General features: G+C 40.4%; 1 long non-coding RNA gene across 1 annotated transcript; it reads right to left on the bottom strand.

The window, feature by feature from the left end:
• Positions 1 to 27486, bottom strand: LOC117356026. The gene is made up of 3 exons (XR_004538516.1): positions 27272 to 27486; positions 3769 to 3880; positions 1 to 1214 (listed from the first exon to the last, which is right to left on the bottom strand). It is a non-coding gene; the product is annotated as an uncharacterized LOC117356026 (long non-coding RNA).

Here is a 27486-nt window from a genome sequence, read left to right as displayed (position 1 = left end):
GTAGGTATTTGTAAGATGTTTATTAAAGAAAAAAAACCATATTTAATACTATCTGAATAATGTTATCTGTGCAGCAGGAAGAAACACCAAAGAAACTCCATCTGTGATTTCCATCTTGCAAACTGGGGGGGGGGGGGGAGGAAATCGGGGTCTGTTTATTAAGGCGTGCTAACTGATTTAGCAAGCGCTATAGATTAGTGTGCATTAAATGCTAAAGCACCTTAGCATTTAGCGTGTGCTAAATCAATTAGTGCGTGCTAAATTGATTAGTGCATGCTAAATCGGTTAGAGCGCCTTAGTAAAAGGACCCCAGAGATAGATAGATAGTAAGAGGAAAAGGTAGCTCCTTTGGTTCTCAAAACTAGTAGCTGAAAAGATAAGGAAAAAGAGGTTAACCTTCATAAACCACAAAAGATTGCAGAAAAAGGAGGAAAGGCAAAAACATCTAGAAAAGTTAAGATAAACTATAAGAGCAATAAGGAAAGCAAAGATGCAAATGGAAGAAAAATAGTTAACATGGTAAAATGGAGGGGGGGGGACAAAACACTTTTTTAGATATAGTAGTGATAGGAAGAAGTACGTGTGGCCTTGTGAGACTCATAGGTTAAGGAGAGGTTGTGACGGAGACCACCATTCTAGGATTCAAGGGCAAGTTGGATGCACACCTTCTTGCAAATCACATTGAGGGATACAAGTAAACAAGGTCTTCATCAAGGAACACCTACGTAGCCTCCTCGTGTGTGGGTCGCCAGACTGATCCGGTGAAGGCATTTCTTATGTTCTTATAAATAAAAGGCTGACTTGCTTAACAAATATTTCTGTTCTGTATTCACAGAATAGCACTTGGTTGCTCTTCAGTGAAGGCTCTTGACAAAGCATTCGAAGGCAAGGAAATAACACTCCAGATGAAGAGCAGACTTGGTGACGCACTCATTTCCTCAGTTACAGATGCGAAAGCTGAAGGCTACAGAAACAAGACAGAAAGAAGATTGACTCCTTTGAGCTTTGGTGGTGGAGAAGGATTTTAGTTGTGTCTTAGACTGCCAGAAGAAATAACAAATCGATTCTGGAAGAGATCAAACCAGCTATGTCACTCGAAGCCCAAATGATGAAGTTACGACTCTCTTATTTTTGTCACACCATCAGAAGAGAGAGATCACTGAAGAAGGACATCATGTTTGGGAAGATCGAAGGAACCAGGCGAAGAGGGCAACCTGCAATCAGATGACTGGACATCTAAGGGGACTGGCACAAAACTGATTTCTTTTTAGATCCATAATTCATCAAGTCGCTAAGACTCGAACATAAGTCAATGGCACCTAACAATATTCACAACTGAAGAGTCTCGAACAGGACCACAGAAGACAAATAGAAAAATGAATAGAGATGTGATAGTAACATCACTAAACTATAGATAAAATATAAGGTGGTCAGTAAACTGTATATATAATATAATAATGTATTAATCCACCACATATGACTAGTAATGTTATATTATACCAAATCTTCCCCCTTTTACAAAAGGGCAGAAGAGGTTTTTAGTGTCATCTGGCAGATTAAATGTTCTGCGCTGTTCCAACGCTCATAGGAACTCTATGACCATGGGAGCATTGCAGTACATTCTGCGCACCAGCAGGCACTAAAAATTTCTTCTGTACTTTTATAAAAAGGTGGACTAGTCTTCTTTTACAAAGGAGAAGAAAAGCCTCAGATTTACTTAACTAAAGCAACAGTAAATAATGATTTGAAAGCAATGGCAGAAGAGGTCATAATGTTGTATTTGTTCTATGAATGGAGAGTGGAAAATGGAAACATTTGAAGACCAAGATTAAGAGTGGAAAAAATGATTTAACTCAACTTCATAGAGATAAGTTTTCTCCTCTTTTGAACTTTATGAATTTTACTTCTTTATTCACTGGTGACATGAATCTGAGTGATATTATCCAATGAGAAAGCTGGTTGAAGAATGTTTAGGCTAATGAACAGTAAAGCTGGTAATTAATAATATTTTGAATACGAGAAGACTAAACAATAATAATAATTTAAAAATTTGGAGGTGGAGGTTTTCATGCTGATGATTATAGCTGGAGCTGACTTACTTTACCCAGTGCTTTACTGATCAAGGTGAGTGTTCCAAATCTGAGGCTTTTCCTCCCCTTTGTAAAAGAAGACTAGATTTGGTATAATATAATGCTACAGGTCATCTGTGGTGGGTTAATACATTATTATATTATAGAGAGAGATGTGGTAAAACATGAGTTATTTTCAGAAGACTATGTTCGTGAGGAGCTAGCTAAACTAAAGGTGGACAAAGTGATGGGGCCAAATGGCATATATCTCAGGACACTGCAGGAAATTAGGGAAGGCTTGGCAGCTATGCTGGCTGACCTTTTCAATGTATCTCTAGAATTGGGAATGGCACCGGAGAAAAGCGGATGTGGTCCCTTTCCACAAAAGTGGAAGAAAGGAAAAGTAGGAAACTATAAGCCAGTAAGACAGACTTCTATGGTAAATAAATTAATGGAAACTTTTTTAAAACAGCAAGGAAATGATACATGAGAACATAAAAGTTGCCATACTGGGACAGACCGAAAGTCCATCAAGCCCAGTATCCTATTTCCAACAGTGGCCAACCCAGGTCCCAAGCACCTAGCTAGAATCCCAAAGAGTAGCAACATTACAGAGACTGATGTCATAATGCCTCATTTTACCAATGCCTAAGAGCCAAACTCATCAGTGATGCCACAATGGCTTGATTGTCCTATACTTAACTCATATAAGAACATAAGAATGACCATACTGGGACAGACCGGAAGTCCATCAAGCCCAGTATCCTGTTTCCAACAGTAGTCAACCCAGGTCACAACTACCTGGCAAGATCCCAAAACAGTAAAACAGATTTTATACTGTTTATCCTAGGAACAGACAGTGGATTTTTCCCAAGTCTGCCTTTATAGAAACAAACAGAAACGTGAATAGAGATGTGGTAGTGACATCACTAAACTTTAGATAAAATATTAGGTGGTCAGTAAACTATATATATAATATAATAATGTATTAACCCACTGCAAGTCATTATTAAGGCAGGTATAATATAACATTACTGATATACATATGCATTAACAGGTGTAAAATTTGTGTGTATAAAATATATTAGTGCACACAGAAGGCACAAATTTAAGATGAATGCAAACAAAAATATATTTTTTTTAAAACAAACCCACCTGGTGCATGGTCTTCGTCATAAGGCGAATGGGGACAGACTTACAGATCTCAATCTGTATACTTTGGAGGAAAGGCAGGAGAGGGGAGATATGATAGAAATGTTTAAATACCTACATGATGTAAATGCGCATGAGGCGAGTCTGTTATTTGAAAGGAAGCTCCGTAATGAGAGGGCATAGGATGAAGTTAAGAGCTGATAGTTTTAGGAGTAAATCAAAGGAAATCCTTTTTTTACAGAAAAGGTGGTAGATGCGTGGAACAGTCTCCCAGTGGAGGTGGTGAAGACAGAGACTGTGTCTGATTTCAAGAAAGCCTGGGGTAGTCATGTGGGATCTCAGAGAGAGGAAGAGATCATGGTTACTGCAGATGGGCAGACTGGATGGGCTATTTGGCTTTTATCTGCCATCATGTTTCTATTCCTAGTTAACAATTATTTCAGTGTCTCTTGTTCTAGCTCAGTCAGCATTGCAACAGTCTCCAGTAAAGGCCCTGTATATTCACTTTCTGTATCTACCACCATTTTATAATAACTGTAAGCATTACCTTTGTAGCATCCATAGCAGCAGCCAGTACAAGGAGCAGAAGCTGGGCTTGTGGATATAATGCAGATTTTCAGAATAGTTTACAGCTCTGCCATTATGCCATTGAGCTGGCTCTGTAAAAGAACACTTGATTGTAATCAACAGTTCTTAAGAATGTCAGAGTTTCTTTAAATAAATAGATACGCTTCTCTGTAGCACTGTGATACTACACCAATTATTCATTATTCTACATTTTCCCCCTTGCTTTCTTCTAGAACTCTTTTCATTTCTTGAATGCTGTATTATTTTTTTACTCAGTCATTAAGACATTTGCATAGAAAATCTTTGATAAAACTAATATTCTTGTCTCTGTTTTCCTCTTATCTCAGTATCAATGCTTCTAAATAATTCATGTCATTGCAAAAAATGAATGGTACGCGGGCTCAAACAAAAATCAAACCAGTTTGATATGACTTAGACAATAATAAGTGTGCCTTCTGGTCGGAAGAAAAGATTAATGACACAAAGGAGCCGATTCCTTAAGCGGCACCCGCCACAGCAGGCGTCTACAAAATGGGCGCCAACTGCGCGTCAATCATTGACAGGTGCCACTTCCAGAATCCTGGTTCGATGGGACCCTAGGCACCAGGATTTCACAGGCCTGGGGTCCTGTCAGAATTGCATCAGCCATGCCCACTTCTGGGCTTTGGCATCACTATGTGCCGCTAGCCGAGAGTAAATAAATATAATTTCTTATCATCTGAAAATAAAGAGTTGTATTTTTAACTAATGTTGAAATCTCCTTTCACATGATAAAACTAAAGGGCCCTTTTACTAAGCTATGCTAAAAAGTGGCCATCACTATCACTAGCACGTTCTGAGGCCACTTTTAGCATGACTGTAAAATGTGCTAATTTCCCCATTAGCAAATGCCATTAGTCTATGAGCCTTTACTGTCACCTATTTACTAGGTGGTAACGGTTTCCACGCTAACCACATGCTAATTGGTTAGCACATAATGATGTAGCTGCGCTAACAGATTAGCGCAGGAATGTCTGCTATTTGCCCCAGGACCCAACCCCAACACTAAAAAACAGAAAATATTTTTTAGCTTATGGGTAGCATGCACCGAACACAAAACTACCATGAAGACGCCTAAGCGTGCCATGCAGTAGTGGTTTTAAACCTGCGGTATGCAAGTATTACTACTTACTGCAGCTTAGTAAAAGGCCCCAAAATTAATTTCACTCTTTACATTAAACAACAAGGTTGCAACAGTTAAATTTTAAAAAATTGCTACCGTACATACAGTATGTTAACCATGGCAAATGCAATTGAAAAAAAAAAAGATTTGCCATCTTGGGCTTTGTTTAATGAAAACTAAAAGTATATGCTTCTTTGAACCCTGCTGTTGTTAATAGCCTTTTTTTTTAAATACATAAATAGTCCAATGAATAGTTATCACATACTCCTATTTCTTTAGCTATCCGGAGGTAAATAGTGGAAAATCCAAAATAGCAACTATTGTTAAAGCTATGGAGCCATTCAGCAAAAAAAGAGAACATTTTGACATGATCTGAATAAAAATACAGAATAAATAATACAGATAGTAAATGATGCCATTATAGACAGGTCCATATTCAAAAGAGTGAGATGGAGATAGACTCCTGATGGCAGATAAAGGCCAAATGGCCCTTCTAGTCTGCCCATCCACAGTAACCATTATCTCTTCCTCTCCCATGTGCCTATCCCACGTTTTCTTGAATTCAGACACAGTCTGTCTCTACCACCTCTTCCTGGAGACTGTTCCATGCATCTACCACCTTTTCTGTAAAAAAAGTATTTCCTTAGATTATTCCTGAGCCTATCACCACTTAACTTCATCCTATGCCCTCTCATTGCAGAGTTTTCTTTCAAATAAAAGAAAGAGACTTGACTCATCCGCATTTACATTACGTAGGTATTTAAACGTCTCTATATCTCCCCTCTCCCACCTTTCCTCAAAAGCATACAGATTGAGATCTTTAAGTCTGTCCCCCATACGTCTTATGGTGAAGGCCACATACTATTTTAGTAGCCTTCCTCTGGACCAACTCCATCCTTTTTATATCTTTTTGATGGTGCAGCCTCCGGAATTGCACACAATATTCTAAATAAGGTCTCACCAAAGTCTTATACAGAAGCATCAATACCTCCTTTTTTCCTGTTGGCCATACCTTTCCCTATGCAACCTAGCATCCTTCTAGCTTTCGTCATCACCTTTTCAACCTGTTTGGCCACCTTAAGATCATCACATACAATCACACCCAAGTCCCGCTCTTCTGTTGTGCACATAAGTTATTCTCCTCCTAAACTGTACAATCTGTACCATTCCCTTGGGTTTCTGCAGCCCAAATGCATGACCTTGCATTTCTTAGCATTAAATTTTAGCTGCCAAATTTCAGACCATTCTTCAAGCTTCACTAAGTCTTTCTTCATGTTATTCACACCATCTGGCATGTCTACTCTATTGCACTTTTTGGTATCATCCGCAAAGAGGCAAATGTTACCTGACAACTGTTCAGCAATATCACCTAGAAAAATGTTAAAAAAGAACAGGCCCAAGACCAGAACCTTGAGGCACACCACTGGTAACATCCCTTTCCTCAGAGCAATCTCCACTGATCACTACCCTCTGTCACCTTCCACTCAATTAGTTCTTGACCCAGCCCGTCACTTTGGGATCCATCCCGAGGGCACTCAGTTTATTTATTAGACGTCTGTGTGGAACACTTGTCAAAGGCTTTGCTAAAATCTAAACATACCACATCTAGCACACATCCTCTATCCAATTCTCTGGTCACCCAGTCAAAGAAATTGATCAGATGTTGACTCAGGTCCTTCATTCCACTTTCCAGAAACTTGACCCTGGGAACTCTGATCATCAGGTAAGTCTTTCATAGAAACATAGAAAGATGACGGCAGAAAAGGGCCACAGCCCATCAAGTCTGCCCACTCTATTGACCCACCCCATTGAGTGCTAGTGACCCAGTTCCTTAACTTGACCCTCGTAGGGATCCCACGTGTATGTCCCATTTATTCTTAAAATCAAGCACGCTGGTGGCCTTGATCACCTGCACCGGAAGTTTGTTCCAGTGATCTACCACCCTTTCCGTGAAGAAATACTTCCTTGTGTCACCACTAAATTTCCCCCCTCTGAGTTTGAGGGGGTGCCCCCTTGTGACCGAGGGTCCCTTGGGAAAGAATATATCGTTTTCCATCTCGATGCGACCAGTGACGTACTTAAATGTCTCAATCATGTCGCCCCGTTCTCTGCGCTCCTCCAGGGTATAGAGCTGCAGTTTGCCCAGTCTTTCTTCGTATGAGAGACCCTTGAGTCCGGCGACCATCCTGGTGGCCATCCGCTGGACCAATTCAGCTCGAAGCACGTCTTTCCGGTAATGTGGCCTCCAGAATTGCACACAGTATTCTAGATGAGGTCTCACCATGGTTCTGTAGAGTGGCATTATGACTTCAGGTTTGCGGCTGACAAAGCTTCGATTGATACATCCCATCATTTGCCTTGCCTTAGATGAGGCCTTCTCTACTTGTTTAGCAGCTTTCATGTCTGCACTGATGATTACCCCCAAGTCCCGTTCCTCTGACGTCCTAGCTAGCGTTTCTCCATTCAAGGAGTATGTTCTGCATGGATTTCCGCTGCCGAGATGCATGACCTTACATTTATTAGCGTTGAAGCCCAGCTGCCATGTCGAGGACCAGTTTTCCAGCGTGATCAGATCCTGCGTCATACTGTCCTTGAGGTTGCTTTCACTTACTATGTTACACAGTTTGGCATCATCGGCAAACAGTGATACTTTACCCTGAAGCCCCCGGGTTAGGTCTCTTATGAATATGTTAAAAAGGGATGGTCCCAGGACTGAGCCCTGCGGCACTCCGCTAGTCACCTCCGAAGTCTCAGAGAGGGTGCCGTTGACCACCACCCTCTGAAGTCTTCCACTCAGCCAATCATTGACCCATGCAGTTAGTTTCTCACCCAACCCCATTGATTTCATCTTGTTTAATAGTCTACGGTGTGGGACACTGTCGAAAGCTTTACTGAAATCCAAGTATACTATGTCCAGAGCCTCTCCTGAGTCTAGTTTTCCTGTCACCCAATCAAAGAAGCTTATAAGATTAGATTGGCATGACCTGCCTCTTGTGAATCCATGTTGACAGGGATCCCTTAGATTCCCTTCATCCAATATCGAGTCTAATTTACCTTTGAGTAGAGTTTCCATGAGTTTACACACTATTGATGTGAGACTCACAGGTCTGTAGTTCGCTGCCTCTGCTCTGCAACCCTTTTTGTGCAGAGGAACGACGTTTGCTGTTTTCCAGTCCAGGGGTACTCTCCCTGTACTTAGGGAGAGATTGAAGAGCATGGCTAACGGTTTTGCCAGAACATCGCCTAGTTCCCTGAGCACTCTTGGATGCAACTTGTCCGGTCCCATGGCTTTGTTCACCTTGAGTCCTGACAGTTCTCTGTAAACATCAGCTGGTGTGAACTCAAAATTCTGAAATGGGTCTTCCTTGCTTTGCATTGCTTCCAGCTGTGGCCCGTGTCCTGGTGCCTCGCAGGTAAAGACCGAGCAGAAGTAATCATTCAGTAGTTTGGCTTTTTCAGAATCTGTTTCCACATAATTCCCGTCTGGCGTTCTAAGGCGTACTATCCCGTTTGCGTTCTTTTTCCTGTCACTAATATACCTGAAGAATGATTTGTCCCCTTTCTTGATGTTCTTCGCTAGAGTTTCTTCCCTTCGAAGTTTGGCCTCCCTAACTGCCGTACCATTCTCCTCTACGGCCAACTCCAGAGTCCATCCCCTCTTCTTTGCTGCACTGTATGCCTGGATCAAACTACCTGACTCAGTAAGTCAAGTAGGGAACAACCCAGGGACACATTTTTCCCCATCCCCGCGAGAACTCATTTTCCCGTCTGTCCTGGAGAGTTCTTTTCCTGTCCCTGCCCCATTCCTGCAAGCTCTGCCCTAATCTTTACAAGCCTCAAACGCTTTAAAAACATAAGTGTTCAAGGCTTGTACAGTTAAGGCAGAGCTTACAGGAATGGGGCTGCGGAGATATCATGGGGAAAAATTTGTCCCCATGCCATTCTCTAATGTCAAGCTCTGTCTCTGGCAGTATTCAAATCCATGCTCAAAGCCCACTTCTTTGAAACTGCTCTCAATTCCTAATTCCAAGCCATCTGCTAGCACCCATCTGTCTTGTGTTCCCTCTGTAATTCCCCATCTGATCACTGTGTATAGATGTACCTTTTAGTTCAGTTTGTCTGTCATAAGCTCTTCCAAACAGGGACTGTCTATTCCATGCTTGATATACAGCACTAGAAGAGCTATATAAATGATAAGTAGTAGTAATAGTAAAATAGTACACATACAAGATCCTTCATCTGAAATCCTTGGGACCAGGCATATTTCAATTTTTGGAATTTTTCAGTTTTCAGAATGACAATGTTGGCCACTTTCCAGCCTTTTCTTTTATATAAATCTTTATTGATTTTTAAACTTTGACAGTGCAATACAATTACTTGAACATAAATATTTCATAAAACACACTATTAAATACACAATTTATATATAAAACAATCATTTTCTCCCCTCCTCCCAATTATTAATACAAGACAATTATGTGTTTACAAAATTATAATTAAGTAATTTTAATAATCAAAATACATTTTACTCCCCCCACCCTCCCCTCGATGTGTAAGGAAAACCAACAACAAAAAAAATTAATTAATACATGACAATTATTACGATGTAACAAATACAGGCAATGGGCTCCACACTCTATTAAATGTACTACTAAACCCCAAACACTCCGCATTCATTCTCTCATATTTATACGTGGTACAAACATTTGTCCACCAAAACGTGTAATTCAGTTTGTCATAGCTCTTCCAATTATGTGTAACCATTTGAATAGCTATTCCCGTCATGATCAAAAAAAGACGACTTACATTTATCCAAAGAAGGCTTGACATGTAAAAGTGTACCACAAATTATGGCTTCATAGGTTAAGGGAATTGCTGAATCAAGAATAAGATTAATTTGTCCCCAAATTGACTTCCAGAAATTAAGTATCAAAGGACAATAATATAACAGATGATCCAAAGTCCCTACTAGACTTGGAACTGTCTTAAGTTTTGTAAATGAACTGGGGTCCAAAAAATCCTATGTAATAAAAATAACCAAGTTTGTCTCATAGATTCTGACGCTGTACATTTTAACCTCCAAGTCCAAATTCGTGGCCATCGAGATGCAGAAATATACTGTTTTATCTCAGTGTTCCAAATGTCTCTAAGACTATTTTTTTGGTTTCTTATTCAAAAATTAAGAAATTAATTTGTACCACTGGGCAGTCTGATATCCTACTAAATCTGTCTGGTAGCAAAGGATCTGTAAGCTATAATAAGTTTTTTCATTCCGGTAACCCACTCTGAATATTCTGTTTCAACTGCAACCGCCTATACTATTGAGATTTTAAAATGCCAAATGATTGTTGAAGTCGTGAAAACTCAAGCAGTTTTCCATTAGAAATAACATCATCCAATGCCTGCATCCAATTTTTCCAGGAGATCCCAGCAAAGCCTATTTGGATCTTGGAGTTTAATCATAAGGACTGAAAAGTAGATTTCATTTTCTGCTTCTCATTGTCAGCCTAGAATCTGCATAAGAACATAAGAATAACCTTACTGGGTCAGACCAATGGTCCATCAAGCCCAGTAGCTCGTTATCATGGTGGCCAATCCAGGTCACTAGTACCTGGCCAAAACCCAAGGAGTAGCAATATTCAATGCTACTGATACAGGGCAAGCAGTGGCTTCCCCCATGTCTCTCTCAATAACAGACTATGGACTTTTCCTCCAGGAACTTGTCCAAACCTTTCTTAAAACCAGCTACGCAATCTGCTCTTACCACATCCTCTGGCAATGCTTTCCAGAGCTTAATTGTTCTGAGTGAGAAAATATTTCCTCCTATTGGTTTTAAAGGTATTTTCCTGTAACTTCATCAAGTGTCCCCTAGTCTTTGTAGTTTTTAACGAAGTGAAAAATCGATCCACTTGAACCCGTTCTACTCCACTCAGGATTTTGTAGACTTCAATCATATCTCCCCTCAGTCATCTCTTTTCCAAGCTGAAGAGCCCTAACCATTTTAGTCTTTCCTCATACGAGAGGAGTTCCATCCCCCTTTACCATCTTGGTCGCCCTTCTTTGAATCTTTTGTAGCGCCCCTATATCTTTCTTGAGATAAGGAGACCAGAATTGAACGCAATACTCCAAATGAGGTCACACCATGGAGCGATACAGGGGCATTATAACATTCTTAGTCTTGTTAACCATCCTTTTTTAAAATAATTCCTAGCATCCTGTTTGCTTTAATGGCCGCCGCCACACATTGGGTGGAATGTTTAATCATATAGGGCTCCTTTTAGAAACGAGCGTTAGTGCCTTAACGCATGGAATAGCACACACTAAATTGACACGTGCGCTACCTGCTACCGCCTCCTTTTGAGCAGGCGCTAGATTTTTGGCTAGCGTGCTAATCCGGTACATGCGCTAAAACACGTGGCGCACCTTCGTAAAAGGAGCCCATTGTCTACGATGACACCCAGATCCTTTTCTTGGTCACTAACCCCCAAGGTGGACCCTAGCATCCGGCAACTATGATCTAGGTTATTCTTTCCAATGCGCATCACTTTGCATTTGTCTACATTATATTTCATCTGCCATTTGGACGCCCAGCCTTCCAATTTCCTAAGGTCCGCCTGCAATTTTTCACAATTCGCATGTGTTTTAACAACTTTGAACATTTTAGTGTCATCTGCACATTTAATCACCTCTCCACTTTCCAGCCCTCTGGTCTGAATTGTGCAGAGAGAGCAGGAGAAACATATGCACCTGCATTGGTTTCAAAGTGTGTCATGTCAGAGAAATTAACCAGTTCTGGTTTGCGTCAAATTTCAGTTTTCGGAATTTCGGATAAAGGATCTTGAACCTGCAGTAGTAGTAGCAACAAGTTCTTAATATGATGGAAGCTGACCATGATCCCTGTGTCTCAACGAGTTGCAACAGAGGAGGATGCTTGATATTTTGGCAGATACTGCAAATCTCTCTTCAGCTCTCATTAATTAATCTGTTGTGGCATGATGAGCTTTGCTCTTATCATTCTTCAGGAGCTATCTTTACGGTAAATGTCATGTTAATTTCTCTGACAATATTGCCAACATCTAACAAAATTAAATGCACACAATTATAGCTTTATTCATGGAACTGTATTATGCTAATAGTCTGTTTAATTTCAGCATCTCTTTATATTTCAAGGGTCTAGTGTTGCAGGCAGTTAGGTTTGACCTCGCAAATGCACTTAGAATGTTACAGAACATTTGTTTTACATCTGTTTATTCTGTTGTACAGTACATGAGCAGAATTATACTCATTATGTACAATATAGTTTTCATGTCGATATTATTCTGAATTCTATAATTGATTTATCAATAATTTTCCTTATTTGATATAAAGGCAACTAGATTTTTGAATATTAACTCAGATTTAAACAATTATTTTCAAAGACAGAGGGCTCCTTTTACTAAGGTGCGCTAGTGTTTTTTAGCGTACGCAGATTAGTGCGCACTAACCCACGCTATGCTCAATGCTTGCTTTAGCGTTTAGCATGTGCGGCATTGTATCGTGCGCTATTCTGCGTGTTAAAGCCCTACCGCAGCTTAGTAAAAGGAGCAAAGAATTTTGGCGTTATTTTTCAAAAATTTAATCAGATATTATGTACTTAAAAGAAACACATTTGAATGCTAACTTTTTTCATTTACTACAGCACAAAAAGTATATATACACTGGCAGCAGATTGTCCAGCTATCAATACACAAATGTGTCACTGCTATTCTTTACAAAACCAATTTTCCACTAATGATTTTATCTATTTGGCCCATTTGTGTATTTTGATTAGATTGTAAGTTCTATCAAGTAAGGACTGTTTCTTATACAATACAATCTTTATTTGTATACCACTGATACCTCCATGAAGTTCACAACAGTTTACATAAATAATTATGGTGATACAAATTAAAAAGTAGTATTAAAATATTATGGGCTCCTTTTACTAAGGTACGCTAGCGTTTTTAGCTTACACAGGAAATTACTGCGCGCTACGCTTCTAGAACTAATGTCAACTCAATGCTGCAATTAAGGTCTAGTGCACACGGCAATGTAGCATGCGCGTTAAAGCCTTAGCGCACCTTAGTAAGAGGAGCCTTATGGGGCTTATAATCAAGAGAAAAACGTCCAAAAACCAGCCTAAGTCGGCACTTGGACGATCATAAATGAAAGACGTCCAAGTGCCCATAATCAAACCGGGCTTTGGACGTATTTCTAAACGACCTAGGCCTTCATAGTGCTGCTGAACGACAATAGCTAAATGGTGCATTTCAGGAGGAGTGTTGAGGGTGAGATTTGGGCGGGATGTGGGCTGGCTTAGACTTAGTCGTACAGTATGTATAACCGAAAGTTATACAGCCCAGAATCGACAGAACTTGGACGTTGTGGCTTAGACCATTTAAAACATGGTCTAAGTCACAAAAATCCTCCTAAAGTCACCAGATAAGCACTGAAAACACATAAAACAGACTCCCACAAACTACCCCAGTGATCACCGACCCCCCCCCCCAATAAAAATATTAATCACACCTTTAAAATTCAGCCACCTGGCAGTCTGGCATAGGAAAGCCTAGTCATCCAGCACAAAGGCGGCTTAAGCCATCTTGAGGGTGGGTTAGGGACTCATGGAGAGGAGGACCTATGCCCATAAGCCCCTGTAATTACTGTATTAATACTGAAACATGTGCACTCCCCTATACACCCACAAAACCCTTTTGTAATGGCATATAAGTGGTTTCTGCAGCCATAAGGCTATTGGGGTGGTAGATAAATGGGTCTAGGGGATTTTGGAGGTGGTTTGGGGGGCTCACCATGAACTATAAGGGAGCTATAATGAGAAGACATGGCACCCTTTTGTGAAGTTCACAGCAGTGCCCTATAAGGTAACCCACTATTTATGTGCCATGTCTGGGTGTTCAGTCCATCACTTTGCAGACCCCTCCTATGTCCAACAGGGCTTGTTCTAGGTTTTTTTTTACTTGGACGTAAAGTTGGACGAAAATGTGGTATAAAGATGGACGATTTAGCGACTTGGACGATAAATCAGCAGGGCGTATAGTTAGACGATTTTCGAAGCAAAACAAATTTTGGACATATTTTTAGAAAATGTGTCCTAGACTGTTTTTTACTTTGGACAACTTGCGACTTAGACGAAAACGGACTTAGATGTTCCTTTCTATTATGCCCCTCCACATGTTTAATGTATAGTGCTGTGTGAGTCTAGTATGATAAGTGATAAGTATAGTATACTGTGTACCTTTTTTTGTAAACCTAGCAAATCATTTAATGCAATTTTCTAAGTTACCCATAATTATAATAATAATAATAATAACAGCTTATATACCGCAATACCGTGAAGTTCTATGCGGTTTACAAAAGATTAAGCAAAGGTACAAATTGACTGACTTCAAGAGGGGAAGAAGAAAGAGAAGTAATAAGACAGGAAATTCATTGTTGAGGAGAAAAGTGATCAAAAGGACAGTAGGTCGCTATTGAGGGGAAAGAGATAAGTGGATCAGTTGTCAAGATGTTTTAGGAACAGGTGTGTTTTTAGACGTTTCCTAAATTCCTCATAAGTAGAGGGCGAAAGTAATTGTTCTAGGTCTTTACCCCATGATGCTGCTTGGTGTGAGAGAAGGAATTCATGGTGTTTTTTCAGTTTTCAACCTCTCACTGGGGGGGAAACGAAGTTGGAATGTAAACTTCTCTTGTGTCTGTTGGCTGAGAAGGAGAAAAGGTCAGTAATGTATTTAGGGGCAAGTCCGTGTAATGCTTTAAAGCAGAAACAGGCAAATTTGAACTTTACGCGTGCCTCCATCAGCAGCCAATGTAGCTGCCGGTAGTAGGGTGTCACGTGGTCAAATTTCTTTAGTCCAAAGATTAGTCTAACTGCCGCATTTTGCAACAGTTGTAGGCGTCGCATATTTTTGGGGGAAATTGCCAAATAGGCGATGTTACAGTAGTCAAGCAGGCTTAGCACGAGGGATTGGACTAGGATTCTAAAAACCGATGTAACAAAATAAGCTTTAAGGGATCTGAGTTTCCAGAGAGTAAAAAATCCCTTTCTGATTAAGGAGTCTACTTGGTATTTCATGGTTAGGCATTGATCCAGAGTTACACCTAGCATCTTTATGGAGGGCTGGATAGGGTAACTAAGGTTATTGATACAGAGGGGTGATTTAATGTCAAGTGGATGTGGTGAAGCAATGAAAAAAGTCATTTTTTCTGAATTAAGTTTGAGCCTAAAGTTTGTCATCCATTGTTCCATCATGTTTATGGCTTCTGAAGCTTTGGGAATAGTTTCGGAGACAGAATTGGTAAATGGGATGATAATCGTAAAATCATCTGCATAACTAAATAGTTTTATCCCCAGCTGGGTTAGCTTGGGAGGGTCTTCATCCGCTATACTTGATAGAAAATCCAAATGTCCTCCATCAATTTTTAAAAAGTAGAAATCTCCTTCATAACAGTTTTTGAACTCTGTTTAATTGATGTTTGCAGATTTTTCCACTCAAATAAGCTAGATTATACTCTTTATTTCTCTCCCACATAATACCTATTCTCATATTGATTTTTTTTTTTTAATTTCAAGTACTCTGATACCCTTAATCACAAATTCTAAAATTCTTGCCACTTCTTTCTCTGATCATGATCCTATCCACATCCAATTAGAACTGACTAATCTACGCCGATTTTTTAAAAAGGCTCCAGGGGAGATCCAGGAAATTACAGACTGGTAAGCCTCACTTCGGTGCCAGGCAAAATGGTAGAAACGATTATAAAAAATAAAAATTGTGAAACACAGACAAACATGATATAATGAGACGGAGTCAGCATGGGTTTAGCCGAGGGAGATTTTGCCTCACAAATTTGCTTGACTTCTTTGAAGGTGTGAATAAACATGTGGATAAAGGTGAGTCGGTTGATATAATATTTATATTTTCCTAAAGCTTTTGATAAAGTTCCTCACGAGACGCTCCTGAGAAAATTAAAGAGTCATGGGATAGGTGGCAAAGTTCATTTGTGGATTAGGAATTGGTTATCGGATAGAAAACAAAGGGTAGGGTTAAATGATAATTTTTCTCAATGGAGGAGAGTAAACAGTGGAGTACTGCAGGGGTCTGTACTGGGACTGGTGTTATTTAACTTATTTATAAATGATCTGTAAATTGGAACGATGAGTGAGGTGATTACATTTGCAGATGACACTAAACTGTTCAAAGTTGTTAACACGCATGTGGATTGTGAAAAATTGCAGGCAGACCCTAGGAAATTGGAAGACTGGGCGTCCAAGTGGCAGATGAAATTTAATGTGGACAAATGCAAAGTGATGCACATTGGGAAGAATAACCTGAATCACAGTTACCAGATGCTAGGGTCTACCTTGGGGGTTAGCGCCCAAGAAAAGGATGTGGGTATCATCGTAGACAATATGATGAAACCTTCCACCCAATGTGCAGCAGGGGCCAAAAAAGCTAACAGGATGCTAGAAATTATTTTAAAAAGGGATGGTTAACAAGACTAAGAATTTCATAATGCCCCTCTATCGCACCATGGTGCGACTTCATTTGGAGTACTGCGTTTAATTCTGGTCTCCTTATCTCAAGAAAGATATAGTGGTGCTAGAAAAAGTTCAAAGAAGAGCGACCAAGATGTTAAAGAGGATGGAACTCCTCTCATATGAGGAAAGACTAAAACGATTATGGCTCTTCACCTTGGAAAAGAGACGGTTGAGGGGACATATGATTGAAGTCTACAAAATACTAAGTGGAGTAGAACGGGTACAAGTGGATCAATTTTTCACTCTATCAAAAATTACAAAGACTAGGGGACACTCGAAGTTACAGGGAAATACTCTCAAAACCAATAGAAGGAATTTTATTTTTCACTCAGAGAATAGTTAAGCTCTGGAACACGTTGACAGAGGATGTGGTAAGAGTAGATAGTGTGGCTGATTTTAAGAAAGGTTTGGACAAGTTCCTGGAGGAAAAGTCCATAGTCTGTTATTGAGAAAGACATGGGGAAAGCCACTGCTTGCCCTGTATTAGTAGCATGGAATATGGCTAATCCTTGGGTTTTGGCCAGGTACTAGTGACCATGAGAATGGGCTACTGGGCTTGATGGGCCATTGGTCTAACCCAATAAGATTATTCTTATGTACTGAAGAGGGATTTACACTAGAATCATTGGGGCACAGTGATCAAGCCCCCAGGTAAGTGAATCATTAAATACCTCTAAACATATGGGAAAAAGGGGTCAGTATCTGGAAAGAAGTATATACTAATGATTGAAGTATGGGAAATAAAGTTCTGGATCTAGAGGCTGCGATGGAAGAAGCTGAGTTGGATTTCTCCGTGATCATGGAGAAATGGTTACGGAGAACCATAACTGAGATATAATTATAATGGTCTATAACCTATTCGGGAAAGATAGGGTAGTTAGAAAATGAGGGGGTATAGTGTTAGATGTTAAATATCATTAAAACCACACGATTGCAGGATCTACCAGGCAAGGAAGAGGCACGGTGGGTCAGTCTGGAAAGAGGGAACGGAAAATATAAAAACATAATGTAACCCTCCTCCTCCTAAGAGAGAACTCCTACTGTTTGTACTTTTTGTAGTCAGGGATACCGAGTGTCAGAGTAGGAACTTCTCTCCTGGAGGGAGAAGAAAGCAACATAAAATAAAGTATTTCACCCAATAAATTTCACCAGGTGAAAAATAACACTTCCCCCTGTTATACTAAGGTGTGCTATACGTTTTAGCACGCTAAATATATGTACATGCTAACCGCTAATTCGACCATAGACTAACATGTACCCATTAGCGTTTAGCACATGGTTAGCATACACTAATATTTAGCGCGCGCTAAAACGCTTAGCGCAACTTTGTAAAAGGAGCCCTTAAGGATTTTATATTTTTTTTATAGTATATTAATGTTTATTTGCATAAAATTGTATTGATATCTCAACAATTTCTCAGTATCTTGACAGTTATAATTCTCAACTTTTTCTTTTTGAAATAGATTTTTTCACCTCTGAGTTTCAAAAATAAAATTCTTACATCTGGCACTGTCAGATAAGTATTCTCCTCAATATGTTTCTCTTTAGTTTTTCTGTTGCATTCAAGATGGAAAAAAGTGTCTAAATTCGGATTCTTTTTGTATAATTTTCTTTTCTTTCTTTTTTTTTTTACAGGCCTTTTAGAAGGTTTCATTCCACGGATCTTGGTGATCAGGTGAGTAGTTGTTTATTCTCCTCTTCTTCTTGCATGCGGTGGCTAACAATTGATTGAAGATCACGCTGCAAGCTACTATTCTAACTTTAAAATAAATCAATAAAGGACAACCCTAACTAGAATCTAAGATATCTATTAAGGATAGTATCTTGTGCAGCAAGACTTCTTTATATGGAGCTCATAATTTAAAAAAAAAATTCACAAAAGTGGCCTAAATTGGTACTTGAACGATCAAAAAACCAGATCGTCCAAGTCCCAATATTCAAAGCTGATTTCAGACCTACCTAAACCCAGCTTAGGCCTTTCCCCTGCCTCTAAATGCCTAGAACGAAAAGAGGTGTTTTTAGAGGAGGAAAAAGGGCGGGAGGTGGGCAGACCTAGACTTAGTCGTACAGCAAGTATAACCAAGAACTTGAGCAGGTTACCCAGTCGGAGCTTATACGTTTTGACTTAAATCAAACAGATGTAAGTTCCGAAAAGGGGCAGCTGAGCTGATCGCAGCTGCCGTGATCAGCTCTGCGGCCACAGCAACCTACCCACCCCCCAACCGCAATTATCGTAGCAGGAGAGATGGCTCATCTCCCCTGCCGCGATCATCCCTCTCCAAACTGCCACGAACCACGGCAGGAGAGATTGGGCATCTCTCCTGCCGCGGGTCGTAGCAATTCGGGGTAGGGGGGGGCGATTGTGGCAGGAGAGATGAGCCATCTCTCCTGCCGTGATCGTTGTGTGTGTATATGGTGTGGGGGGGGGGGGGGTGGATTCTGTAACCAGTGTTGTTTTTGACAGACGCCGGTTACAGAATCCTGCTTTTAGGCGAAGGACTGGCCCTCCTTCGCCTAAAAGCTCTTGTTTTGGGGGTTTGGGACTTAGGTTAGTTTTGGTTGATAATGTGTTGTAAGTTTAGACACAGTGGTGGTCTGGGCATTTAAACTGCTGAACGTATTCTCAAAAAAAACCCAAAAACAACAACAAAAATAAAAATAAAAAACACCCTCATTTTGGACGTTTTTTTTTTGAGAATGGAAATTTTCCTTGCTGCTACTTTCAGCATTTAGGGCCTTAGGCCAAAAGGGGACTTAGACTTTTTTTAAATTATGCTCCTCCACATGTTAAAAAAACCCCCAACAACCAGATAATCAAGATCCCTAAGCTATAGTCCACCCAAACAATTTTATTTTTAAAACCCAACAAGATTCTCTGTTTTTTCTAAAGTTAAATTTTACCGCTGTGACATATGTAACCAAGAGTTACCAAATGAGAATCATATACATTAAACTTGGAGCTTAGTCCAACAAAATGTTTAGTATAAAGTCTCAGACCGATTTATCAAAAAGGAAACACTCGAGGTCTAAAGTGGCCACTACCAAGTTTAACCTTTAACTTCTTTTATGTAATTTTAAACACCTGCTGTTATACTGCAGCCAAATAAAATTTTTCTCTCTTGCACAACTTTGGGCTAATAATCAACGCAGACCCAATCAATAGTTTAATTCAGACACTCTCAATCAATCAATTAACCCCAAATGTTCTTTACAAAAAGTATTCCAAAGTTACCAAAAACACCAGAGACAGTCCAAATACACCACTGCCTCTTTGCAGTCAAACCCTTCCAACTTAATCCTAGTACTCTCACACAGTGACATACCTAGCATATGTGACATCCAGGGCCCATCATTTTTTGACACCACACTCATCTATATGAAAAATGATTTTTAGGAACAATCTACATATCGCACAAGAGTGTACTTAGGAAAAGGCAGCATCTTAAATACTGCAGTGAGCACTAGAACACCAACACATACATTGTAAAATTAAACAAGCCAGATCCTGCAGAGTCAATTGATCCTATACAGTCAATGCCAACAGAAAACCATGTCCTTTTCATACACACAGGACAAAGATACACCCTCGCCCAATATGGAATAATCACAAATTAAAAATAGAAATATGTAGACAAAAGTTAAACTGAACCGCCAAGAAACCAGACTCTGCATATAATGCAACACCACACCACAGAAACAGTGACACATGTCCCCTAATACTGTGCAAAATATAAAGCCAGTAGATGTAAATTTGAAAAAAACCTGATACATAATAATCACCACTTTACAAATTAATAGAAATAAAACAAATAATGAGAAATAAGAAAGTAAAGCAACAAAAAACCCCAAAAAAACCTTTCTACCTTTTGTCATTTCTGCTTTAATCATCTTCTTTTTGCTCTCTTCTTTCTATACAGCATTGTCCTCTCTCCCTTCCATGCAACATCTGCACCCCCTTTTGCCCCTTTCACCCAGCTTCTGCCCTCTATCTCTCTACCCCTTCCATCCACTGCCCACACTCTCTTTGCCCCTTCCATCCACTGCCCACACTCTCTTTGCCCCTTCCATTTGGCATCGTCCCTCTTTCTATGTCCCTTAAATATCCTGTGTCCCTTCTCTCCTTTGTAAAATGATTCATTTTAGCTTCACCCCTCTCTATTTTTCTGTCTCTATCCCCTCCCCTATGCTTTGGCATCTCTCTCTCTCTCTTTCTCTTTTCCTTCCTTCCTTCCCACTCCACACCATGGTCTGGTATTTCTATCTCCTTCTCTTCCCTCCCCTCATGCCCTGGCATCTCTCTCCCTCCATGTTCTGGCAACTCCTCCTTCCTCTGGTCTGGCATTTGTCTCTTTAGTTTCCTTTCCCTCCCTCCATGCCCTGTCATCTCTCTCCTCTCCTTCCAATTCCCCCTCCCTTCCATTATCTGTCATCTCCTCTTCTTCCTTTTTCTCCCTCCCTCATTCCTTCCTTTCCCCTGGTCTTGCATCAGTCTCCTTCCCCCCCCCAATGCCCTGGCATCTCTCCCTCCCCCTCCACAGTCTAGTATCTCCTTTCCTTCTTCTCCTTCCCATGGATTTGGCATCTCTGATTCCTCTCCCTTGTCTTCCTTCTCCCTCCTTCCATCTCTCTCCCCAATTGGGTGCTACAGCAGCAGCATTTCTTTCTCCCCCCCCTTCCCTGTGAATCAGCAGCAGCAGGATTTCTCCCCACCACTTCCCTGTGCAGCAGCTGCATTTCTCTCCCCCCCCCCCCACACCTTGCCTGTGCAGCAGCAACATTTCTATTCACTATCCTGTGCAGCAACAGCGTTTCTGGGCGGTTCCTTGCTGCAGCCGGTTTTCGATTCAAAGCCACAGGCGTCGACACCTTGCACGATCCGCAACTGCAATGGAAGCCTGCTCTCTGACATCGTGATGTCAGAGGGAACACTTTCGACGCAGCCACGGATCGTGTAAGGAGCCGACGGCTGCAGCTTTGAGTGGTAGAACTGGCCAGAAATAAACACCGACTGGAGGGAGCACAAGCTGGGCCATGGACACCCCTGATTTAAAGTTTACTGCCGCTGCTGTAGGTTACGGAAAGCAGCAGCGGCAGAATAGGAGGATGGCCAGCTGTGTACCCCCTTGAGGTGTACACCCGGGGTGGCCTCCCCTTGGTACATCATTCCTCTCAAAACTAATTAAATCAAAAAAGTGACAATTTACCATTTAAAAGATAAATTTCACAAGAGCAAAAACATAAAATTCCTTTCACTAACAGACTAACCTCCCAACTCAACTGACTCACTTGGCAGTTAAGAACTCTCCTGGAGAGAAAACTGTGCTGTCCAGAATTCTAAAGGTGACACAAGCAGCTCTGAATTCTTAACGCTACAGTGACAGGCTAATCTCCCCTTAAATAGCTCTAAATATTTTTCTTTCTTTTTTTTTCTTGGGTTACAATAACAATAGCTTTACTGAGTCAGACCAAAGGTCCATCAAGCCTAGTAGCCCGTTCTCACAGTGGCCAATCCAGGTCACTAGTACCTAGCCAAAACCCAAAGAGTAGCAACATTCCATGCTACTGATCCAGGGTAAGGAGTGGCTTCCCCCATGTTTTTCTAAATAACAGACTATGGACTTTACACTCCAGAAATTTGTCTATACTCTTCTTAAAACCAGCTACGCAATCTGCTCTTACCACAACCTCTGGCAATGTGTTCCAGAGCTTAACTATTCTCTGAGTGAAAAAAAATTTCCTCCTATTTTTAAAAGTATTTCCCTATTACTTCGTCGAGTATCCCCTAGTTTTTGTAATTTTTGACAGAGTGAAAAAAACAAACAAAAAACCTGATCCATTTGTACCCGTTCTACTCCACTCAGGATTTTGTAGACTTCAATCATATCTCCCTTCAGCCATCTCTTTACCAATCAATGTATTTACATTGATGTAATATACAGGCTTCCTTCACAAGCAGAATTGGCAGAGATTTAATAGAAAACTTTCAAAATATAGACGCAAAAGGGGAAGTACTCCTAATAGTGATTTTAATATGCCAAATGTTTATCTTAGAAGTAGGGAGATCCTAGATTCTCTATAAGGAAAACTGTTACAGCAGTTGGTAGTGGAATCCACACAGGAAAGTGTTTCTGATGTTATAGTGTGGGATCATGTGGCATCCAGTGATCACCACATGGTGTGGGTTAATATTAAGATAGGGCTCATTCGAAAGTGAAGGTTCTAGACTTTAAAGAAAACTAATATTATTCAGATGGAGGATAAAGTCAAGGAATTGTTGCCTGGAGAGAAACATCTGAAAGTACCGTGTTACCTGGAAAATAAGCCCTAGCATGATTTTCATCGTAGATCTTAATATAAGCCATACCCCCCAAAATAAGCCTTAGTCACCGGCAGCAGCATTTCCCCCTGCTCCTTCCATCTCTCCCCCGCCAACCGCGAGACCGAAATACCTTTTAACAAACGGCAACAATCTAGACAGGCAGAGAACACCCGGGCGAGAGAAGGCCACGTAGCAGCCTGTCTAGATTGCTGCTGACGTTGCCATTTGTTACAAGGTATTTCGGTCTTGCGGTTGGCAGGGGAAAGATAGAAGGGTCATCGGGGGGAGGGTACGGTGGGGGGGGCTGGTAGGGAGTAATAGAAGCTGCAATGGTTCTGCTGCACAAGGGATGGGAGGGAGGGAGGTATAGAAGCTGCAAGGGTTCTGCTGCATAAGGGGTGGGAGGGAGGAATAGAAAGAACTGCATAAGGGAATGGGTGAGATGGGAGGAAAGATGCTGCACATGTGGGGGAGAGAAAGGAAATAGGAAGAATTGTGGTGGAGGAGAAGAAAGGAAAGATGATCATTGTACATGAAAAAAGTAAGACCTACCCCAAAAAAGGCACTAGGTCTCATTTTTGGGGAAGCACGATACTATAAAAGTGTATCCTGATGTGTCTCGTCCTACTCAGAGGTGAAGGAAACAGTTTCTCTCATTTTGAGGCCTCAGGTCATACAGTTGGGGGCAACTTTTGCTTTGAGATACCCCTGTAAGTGCGTTTTGGTGTATAAGTAAAATAGGTATGTTTTTTTCTGAGCTTCAGCTGTTATCTAAATTTATTTCTGATAGAGAACAATCTTCATCTGCTACATGAATCTTCCTGTTATCAAGATAGCTCAGAGTAAATTTTCTAGGGCAGTCAGTCCTCCTCTTTCGTTTTCCTAACATTATTATTCAGCTTATTTCCATCTCTGTCTCAGATAATATTGTGGGCTAATTATACTCTAAAATAAGATAAGATGTTATCCTCTAAGAACAAGTTGATGGAATGTTATTTTCAGTTTACATTGTATTATTTTTTTTTTGACTTGTAAGGATGTCAAATGTTAAAATTTATAAAGAATTAAAAAGCAAACAAACAAAAACTACGTATTAAAATGGCAATGCTGGCCAAAATAACTCTCAAGTACATAGGTATGCTATTAGCAGGCATTGGATCTGTGTTGACGTAGACACTCAGTACGCTGTGAGAGGAAGATGTCAACATTGCAGCTGTTCCTTGCATCACAAGACAGCCTTCTGAGGAGCAACAAACAACATGGTTGAAAAATGGCAAATAAATCCTTTATATCACTAGGCTACAATGTGCCACGGACATGAAAAAAAAACAAACAAACAAAAAAACCTGTGCATAGAGTAGCACTAACGGACCTAATAATATAGATCCAGATAATGGGAAAACACAAACTCCACTGCTGTTTTCCATATAGCTTTAGCGTTCAGAGGAATTCTAGTCCTCTTAAACAGAACAATTACTTCTTCACATAATGTACATATTCCCCCCTTCCAGGCAACAGCTTCTTTAGTTAGATGCTGTTACGGGGCATCTTAACCTTCAGTCCATGCCTTTACTAACCTTTCTGACTTGGGTCAACACATGACCCCGTTGTGAATTTTCAACATTCTTTCATCAATCAATACTCTATTTGTTCTTTAATCTATTACCACCACCCTGATGCAGTCATTTGTGGAACTTTATTACATGTTAAGCCCCCTATGGATCAATATAAATGCCATCTGTTCTTTATCATGTCCGGGATAGCCATGCAGATGACTACCCGTAATTGGAAGAACTATGATCGTTTAAATTTTCCTTTCTGGTGGGCAAATCTTTGCTCCAATTATAGATATGAAAGGATGAACGCTGATAGTTTGGGGTATGGTAATACATTTAAATTGGTTTAGGGCCCGTTGACATCTTATATTACCTCACTATAGTATAATAGGTCTTTGATTGAGTCAGCTTTTGTTTATTTTTGTATACATCCAGGGAAGGGTGTGTGTGGGGGGGGGGGATATTCTTGTCATAATTGGATCTTTGAGTATTTATACTTGGGATGGGGAGAGGATGGAAGGATATGACTAATTTAGGTAACTGGGGAAATCTATGCTTCTGTGTTTTATTAAATACTAGCTGATGCCCCGGCGTTGCACGGGTATTTAATTATAGCAATAACACTGTAAATGGATTCAAATAAAGATACTTTATAATGGTGAATGAAATTATTTTTTTACAGCTTTATAAAAAGTACAATATTCAAATTATAATGTGAAATATTTGACAAAATGAATACAATACAACTAACACAAAACTTGATTATAAACAACATTTTTAGTTTCACCTCCAGGAGCAAGAACATATAAATTCTTGGGTGAAGAGACCCCCAGAACATATCACACCAGTTAGTGAGGGATCTGCATACCAAGTTTTGTTCAAATCGGTCAAGCCGTTTTAGATTTACTGTGAGAATGGCAGCTGTTTACATTTTTTCCATTGACATGAATGGGTGAAATCTGATGTTCTGTTTGTAGCTCTGCCCACATGTGCAGTTGGGCCGCGAGACCCCCAGAACATATCACCCCAGGTAGTGAGGGATCTGCATACCAAGTTTCGTTCAAATCGGGCAAGCCGGTTTTGCAGAGGCAGTTTTTACATTTTTTCCATTGACATGAATGGGTGAAATCTGATTTTCTGTTTGTAGCTCCACCCAGGTGTGCAGGTTGGCCGCGATACCCCCAGAACATATCACCCCAGGTAGTGAGGGAGCGGCATACCAAGTTTCGTTCAAATCGGGCAAGCCGTTTTTGCGTTGGCAGCTCTTTACATTTTTTCCATTGACATGAATGGGTGAAATCCGATTATCTGTTTGTAGCTCCGCACACGTGTGCAGGTGGGCCGCGAGACCCCCAGAACATATCATCCCGGGTAGTGAGGGATCTGCATACCAAGTTTCGTTCAAATCGGTCAAGCCGTTTTTGCGTGATCGCGGCACATACATACATACATCCAATTTTATATATATAGATTCATGGTGGGTGGATGGGAGAAAATGGTTGGTTATGTATATTGGTAAGTTAAATGTGCTTATATTGCTAATTATATGTGATATATTTGTGTATTGCCCTACTGAAGTTTGGAAAATCAATAAAGAATTATTTTTTTTAAAATCTATTACCACCACCCTTTTTTTTAGTTACAGATAGCTAGGGACTCACCAACAAGTGTGACTGCATATGCCCTGCTTGCCTCCAAAGAATATGAATTTGCTTACCTATAATAGAGATTCTCTATAGACAGCAGTGGAATGCAATCACACTTCCCCTCTCACCTTCCACTCTAATATATATATATATTGTGACCGGGAGCGGCCAAGATAGGATCAGCATGTGGCCTCAAGTTTGCATGCCTCTGCTACAAAACTGTATTTGGCTTATCCCCAAGCTACCTAAACCCTCACTTCAAGCTAAGTCACTACAATAGGAACTCTCGCAGAATTCACCTGTTCGCCTTCCCCTCCCTAAAATTAGGTCAGCTCAAAAGGTTCCTCAACAAAACCTTCTCCTTCCAGGTAGCCAAACTAAACTCATGGCTAGCCCAAATTGTACTCGACGCCACCACCTACCTTGACTTCAGAAAAAAACTCAAAACTCACTTATTCCACGGACCGAACCCTTAACACACCCCTTGCACCTCTTCAACTCCCATCAATACACTCGAACCTCCACCTTCCCTTTTTATCGTACCCACCAATCCTATTAACCTCAATGACCGGTATATTACTGAAAATAAAATACTAATCTCCCAGTGTACACTCATATATTCCTGTCAATTCTCAATGTTCTGTACATTTTAAAATGTTAATTTCCAATGACTTCATCGTTTGTAATCTTAATTTAATTGTTGTGAACCGCCTAGAATTCTCTGGGTATGGCGGTATACAAAATAAAGTTATTATTATTATTATTACCCAGTGCACACAAAACCTCAGCCAAGCGGTTACGTGAGGTTATATTGGTAGCGTGGTATTGGAATAATAAAAAAAACAGGTTCAATGACAGAGGTGCAATTTCCTGGTATACTTTATTGATCAAAAACAAAACAAACTTTCAAACAGGCTTCTTCAGGTTTATATCACCTGGTATATCATTGTAGCATTCAAAACACAAACAATTGTCAGTTCCAAGCCAATTATATCTCAAAAGAGAAAAAAAAAACTTGTCCCAACTGTAAAGTTTTCTTCAAACAAAAATTTCAGCCTTCTCTTAATCTAGTACAGTCCAAATTTATCCCAGCTCTCCTTAACAGGAAAAGATTAGATTATGTACATTCCTTCTATAATGGGCAACTCTTTTTCTTCTATTTCCATATTATAAGCAAGGTCCTCATCAGCCGTCTTATTGTCTTATCCAAACACAGACTCACCATTCTCTGTGGCTTATATCTCACCAACCTCTGCCTGGGCTGGTAGACTGTGGCTTCCTGATTCTCTGGGCTTGCAAACTGTGGCTTGCAACCTACTGATTAGATCTGGCATGCTGGGTTGGGAGCAGATGTGTACTCTGAGGCTGGCTTTCCAAATGCTTCTGGAGCTGGCTCCGCTGCTTTGAGAAAACTACTCCCTTTTCTTTCACTGCAGG

Source organism: Geotrypetes seraphini, chromosome 2 (genome assembly GCF_902459505.1).
Source record: "Geotrypetes seraphini chromosome 2, aGeoSer1.1, whole genome shotgun sequence".
NCBI classification, from domain to species: domain Eukaryota; kingdom Metazoa; phylum Chordata; class Amphibia; order Gymnophiona; family Dermophiidae; genus Geotrypetes; species Geotrypetes seraphini.
The sequence above is the reverse complement of the archived record's forward strand: the minus strand, read 5'-3'. Positions and strand labels throughout refer to the sequence as shown.